Genomic DNA, 6,000 nt, shown 5'->3' with positions numbered 1-6,000 from the left:
TCGGCAATGTGAATCGCCAACTGACCGGACGGAGGCGCTCCTAGCTAGGACAAACTCCTAACTCTAACACAAACACACAACATGCACACAACAAAAGACAAACTCCTAACTCTAAAACTCTCTATCTAGGACAAACTCCTAACTCTAGAGGAAGATATTTGGAAAATAAGGTTTTCAAAGGTTTTTGAAAGATTTTCAAAGTTTATTTACAAAAGTTTTGCTGGACTTGGGATAAGAATCCCAAACTGCACTACGTACCTCGTGGAAGAGGATCAAGCCAACGTAGTTCGAAACGAAGCTTTCCTAACTACGCTAAAAAAACTCAACACTTTAGATTTTTTAAAGGTTTTTGATATTTTTCAAATGTTTTTGATGTTTTTAAATTTTTGGTGATTAAAAGTGTGTTAACACCCTTTCGGCTAAAGGGGATCCGATAGAAGAGCCTCTATACCCACCATATCACCGTAGGGTGTTAAAGAGGGAAACGGGATCCCTAAAGCCTTGAGGGAAAGAAGACAAACGAGGGAACTAAAATTCCGATACGAGTAAACAATCTCAAAGAGATGACCAAAAGCTGGCGAGGCTTAGCCAGAATCCAAAAGAGACGAGTTCTGACCTGCGAGGGAAAACCCTAAATAAATGAGAGATGAAAAGCTTCTAACCCTAAGGGTAAACTTCTAAACAAAGGAACAGACAAAACCCTATAAAAAGAACTACTAAATCAATAGAATCCTGAAACTCGAAAAGGATCCCGAGGAACGTGCAAGAAATGATCTCGAAAGTGAAGGGAACTCCTAAACCCTATAAGAAGTAATGATCTCGAAGAAGGGGAAACCTCTAAGCCCTGTAGAAAATGATGAGATAGGAAAATTGACACGAAGGGCAAAGGGGTGGCTCAAGAAACATTCCGTCATTGCCAGACCCGACAAAGTGTTCCTAAAATTGAGAGAATCCCGAAACTCAAAAAGGATCCCGAGGAACGTGCAAAGAGTAGACCCGAAGAAAGGAAGTAAATCATGGATGACAGGGGTGATCCCGAATAAAATGAACAGAACGCGAACGGAGAAGATGATCTTAAAACTTTGAATGAACATATCTTCAAGCATACATGCACCAGACTCTGAGAACGTTAAGACACTCAACGACTATATCAAGATAACATATCTAAGCTCAAAACCCTGGGGGCTAAAATGTTTGGAAACTAATCATAAAGTTGCATAGACCAAGTACAATTGATTCATTCCTGAGCATAGCATTTTCAGACATAACAATTACTAAAGTATGATTCGAAAATCAACTCCATCAGAGGACCGAAATCACAGGCATATCACTCAACAAATCAGCTATCATGCAATCACAGATGTAATTTTAAAAAGATTTATCAATCAGATCTAGAAATTTTGCAAGGAAATGACCAATCTAACTGTAACAATATTAAACTTGAATAAACCCAAGAATGTTCTAAAGAAAAAAGAAAACAATGGAATCAAAAAATTCCTACTCCCGCACCCTCGACATGGGGTAAAGAAACGAGATCAAATAAAGCACACAATCAAACCCTCAACATGGGGTCTCCTGTGAAATCAGATGCTACCCGCGTCCAGTACATGGAGCAAAGTAAACATCCGATTTCCTACACAATTGAGCATCCATAACTTCACAATCCACTTACAATAGAAATTAAACCCCAGCTTAGATCCGAAAACCAAGTTAAAATCAAATCCATTGACTAATATTGCAATATCTAAGAGACAGTGAACAACCATGCGCTTCAATAATAACAGAGAAGTTAGAAATGTTACTGGAGTTGAATAAATTCAGCTTGCCGGCAACAGAGATCAGAAAATTGTTGGTTGGATGGCAGTCAGATCTGGAGCTGCTGCAAATAGCGGTGTCGGAATCTACAGCTTGGCGATGTGGGGAAGGTGATGGAGGTGGAGATGAAATAAAGGGTTAGATACGATGGGGAGTAGAGGGGTTCTAAATCTAGAAAAATGATGGAGGTGGAGTGGCTGCTCCAAAGAAGGGGATGAGGTGATAGAGATAGGGCCGGATTTCATGGCCGCAGGCTTGCCGGAGTTGGGGGAAGAAAATGACGAAGATGAGCTTCAAGGGTTTGAGAGGTAGAGATGTGAGGTGGTGGTGGCTTGGGAAAAATGAAGTGGGTTTGGAGATAGCTGCAATGAAAAGGGGTAGACGGTGGTTTTAATATGGGTTTTAAAATGGGTTTAGGCTAGGTTTGATCGGAGTTAATGGAGGTGGCCGGCCGGAGTTGCAGAAATGGGTGGAGATGGTCGGAGGAGGTGGCTGTTAGGAGAAGGGGTTTGATGGGGAGATGTGGGTGTGGGGAGAAGAAAAAAAAGAAAAAGTGGAGGAGGTTATGGAGCTAACCGGATTTGGGTCGGAGAGGGCCGGATTCCGGTGGTAATGGCCGGGGGTTTGGTGGTTTGGGTGATGGAAGATGGTGGTTGAAGAAGAAAACGGGTTTTAAAGGGTGGAGATGAGAGGCGGCTGGGATGGTCGGAGGTGGGTTTGGGAGAAGAGAATGGGTTTCAATGGTGGAAGAAGGCTGGAGCTCCGGCGAGAGGGCCGAAGGATGAAGCTCTCTCCCCCTCTGTTGCATCTCCAAAGATGGGGCTCCCCTCTTTTTCTCTCTTGCGGCTACCCTCCTCCCTTTTTCAGAAAATGGGGCTCTGGTATGGGTGGTGAAGGTGGCGGCTCTAATGGGTTTTGGTGAGATTCCGGTGGTGGCGATCGGAGCAAATGAAGAGATGAAGGTTGCGGTTGGTAGTCGGATCTCCGATTGGAGGTGGTGACTGTGAAGGAGAAGAAGGTGGCGGAGGGTGGTGGTCGATGGTGATGAAAAGAAAGTGGTGGCGGTCGGATCGGTGGAGTTAGAGATGAAGATGGGGTACCGATTCCTCCTCTACCTCTCTCTCTTTTTCTCAATCCCTCTTCGATTTTTTCTCTCCTCTCTGCCCCCTCTCTTGCGGCTGCACCCATGAGAAAATCAAGCGCCTCCTCTCTTGCAACCCTAATTCGATGGGCTATGTAAGGAAAATGATAAATTTGACCCCCCTACTTCTCCCCTGGACAGCCCCTTCTAGTGTAACTTCTGGCAACTTTTTGCACAATAGGGGGGGGGGGCAAGTAGAAAATAGGGGCAAAGATTCCCCTTTCTCTACATGATCCTAACCCTCTACTTTGATCTAATGGCCCTCACTCATTGCTTGTAGAGGAAGCAATAGGAATTTCCAAGAATGCCCTCTTATATACGGGAAATGACATATTTCACCTCCGCCCTTCTGAACTTGCACCACGACACTATCGAGGCTTGCTCACTAGGCGAATCAGGTCAGATCTTGACGAAATTTCACAGGGGCCCCGGTGGGACCCTAAGCTAGCTCGGGAGCAAATTTGGGATATTAAGACCCTAGTTTGACAGGATTTCTATCCTAACAACTCTATTAGGGTTCGGTCAAAATGGGGTGTTTACAATCACAAACATCTAGCACAGACTTCTAACTCTAGGAGAATATCTTTTTGAAAAGATTTTGAAGAATTTTTGTATTTTTTGAAGGTTTGAAATGTTTATTTTTGAAGGTTTGACTGAACATGGGATAAGGATCCCAAGCTGCCTACGTACCATGTGGAAAGGGATCAAGCCAACGTAGTTCAGAACAGATTTTCCTAACTACACTCCTAATGACTCAAAACTTTTGAGATTTTTAGTTTTTCAGATTTTTTTTCAAGTGTTTTTTTATGTTTTTAAGTGTTTTCAATGTTTTTTATGTTTTTGACTCAAGAGGACAGAATCCTATCATCATAAGGGGAGGACAGATTCCTGATATCTCGCAAAGTTTGAACATAATCCTATACTTTGCGAGGGGTTAGACAGAATCACGACTATGCAAGCGTTGGACAGAATCCTATGCCTTGCAAGGATTGGGCAAAATCACATGACTTATGAAAGGTTGGACAGAATCATAACCCCTATGATGATAGGACAGACTCCTGAAAGATTGACTCTCTAACTAAGGACAGACTCCTATGCTAATGGACTGACTCTTAAACTGGTAACTCTAAGAGAGGGTGCTAATGAGACTGGGCAAGTCTCCTAGAACAAGAGAAGATAAACAGGGATGCTAGTGAGACTGGGCAAGTCTCCTAGACACAGAGGTGGGCTCCAAGTAACCTTATCATTGCCCCTGCAATGATATATCAGGATATGTATATAAAAGGCCTAGCTAGCCTCTGACTAATGAGGGGAAATGCTCTAGCATGAGACTGAGCTAGTCTCCTAGGGGTGCAACTTTGTGAGACTTGAATAGTCTCCTATAGGTTGACTCACTGATGAGGCAAAGCCTGTCTCTAAATGCTTTGACTTTTCTACCGAGATATAGCTTATCTCCTAAAATGGGGCTCTAGATGACTCTTCCATTGCCCGTGCAATGAATAGGGGGAACTTAATGTCTTAAGGTATCTAAAAAGGCTGGGCTAGCCTGTTAAGTGAAAGTGGGGAGTGCTAATTGGACTAAACAAGTCCCCTATGGATGGGCTCTAGAGAACCAAAGGACAAATTCCTAAAATTAACACAAATTTCATAAGAGATTCAAGGAATACATGAATTTAGGTTGAGAACAATCAATTATATATATGTAGATGTATCTGAGTTTAATCATGACAGATATTTTATCATGCAAATATGACAATTTTTAATCAATGTAAAGCTAAATACTAAGCTATTATCAACTATCCCTTCTCGAAACTAATATAGAGAAACTAAACTTTATGAGCAATAAATTACCCAAGCATTAAATCGTATGTAAGCAATGATTTATGCAAGAACTGAACTACATATAAGCCAAAATTATACTGAACTATGTATATAAATCAGGACTTGTACAAGAAGTGAATCACAAGTAATGAATGAGCTGCACAAAATTGAACTAAGACTTTTATAAGAATTGAAACTTATGCAAACAAGGAATCTCACAACTGAACTATATATATAGGAAATTATTTACACAAGAAATGAATTATATACAAGCAATGAGCTATACAAGGCTGACTGTATGTGTGAGCAATAACTTACACAAGAATTGAACCATATATAAATGGGCTGATGTTATGACACAGAACATGGATTTGAATTACAAGAGAATGGGCTGATTCTATGACATAGATCATGTATTTAAACCACAAGAGAATGGGCTGATTCTATGACAGAGAGAGCATGGATTGAACTACAAAGAGATAATCTGATCTTTAAAACATACAGAGCATAGGCTGTACCACAAATGAATGAACTGAATTTTACAACATACAGAGTATGGGCTGAACCACGAATGAATGAGCTGAACTTATACCACAACTAAAACATATAGTGCTATCAATGAAGAGAGGGACTAAACTCGTATCACTAGCTATTAATGAAGAGAGAAAACTGAGCTTGCTTGACATGAAATACTAACAGTGGAAAAGAGCACTGAACTATAGATGAATGAGCTGACTTTTCATAAATTTCAAAAGTGAAATGGGGTCTAGAGTGGAGTAGGGTCAAATCAACTCCCTATGGCGATATTATGGGAATAATATTACCACAGCCATATTTTCAACATTGCAAGGAATCTATTTCAATTCACACTACCAAACAGCCATTAAAATCATCATAGTTTAGTCACAACTATAAATAGTGACCAAATCAAAAAGGGATAGCAACCAATTTTGAGCATTTACTAAAATATGGTCATATTAAGATCAACCATAAAAAAAAATGTGCAGGGATTAACCAATATTAAGACAACCTGAGTTAAAGAAAATGCAATTGGAATTGTGAGGGCAATACATTGATAAGAATCACAAAGTATGGGGAAAAAAAAACTGATATGTGCATCACCATTTTTACCCAACGCACAAACTCAATTTCATCTACCCTCTCTGTATTGATTGTCATTATTCTTATAACAACAGATTCCAACTAAAATTCCAACTTTCGTC

This window comes from Tasmannia lanceolata, unplaced genomic scaffold, assembly GCF_043159265.1.
Source record: "Tasmannia lanceolata isolate RefF3 unplaced genomic scaffold, GAP_Taslan_0.1 ptg000023l, whole genome shotgun sequence".
Classification (NCBI taxonomy): Eukaryota; Viridiplantae; Streptophyta; class Magnoliopsida; order Canellales; family Winteraceae; genus Tasmannia; species Tasmannia lanceolata.
The sequence above is the reverse complement of the archived record's forward strand: the minus strand, read 5'-3'. Positions refer to the sequence as shown.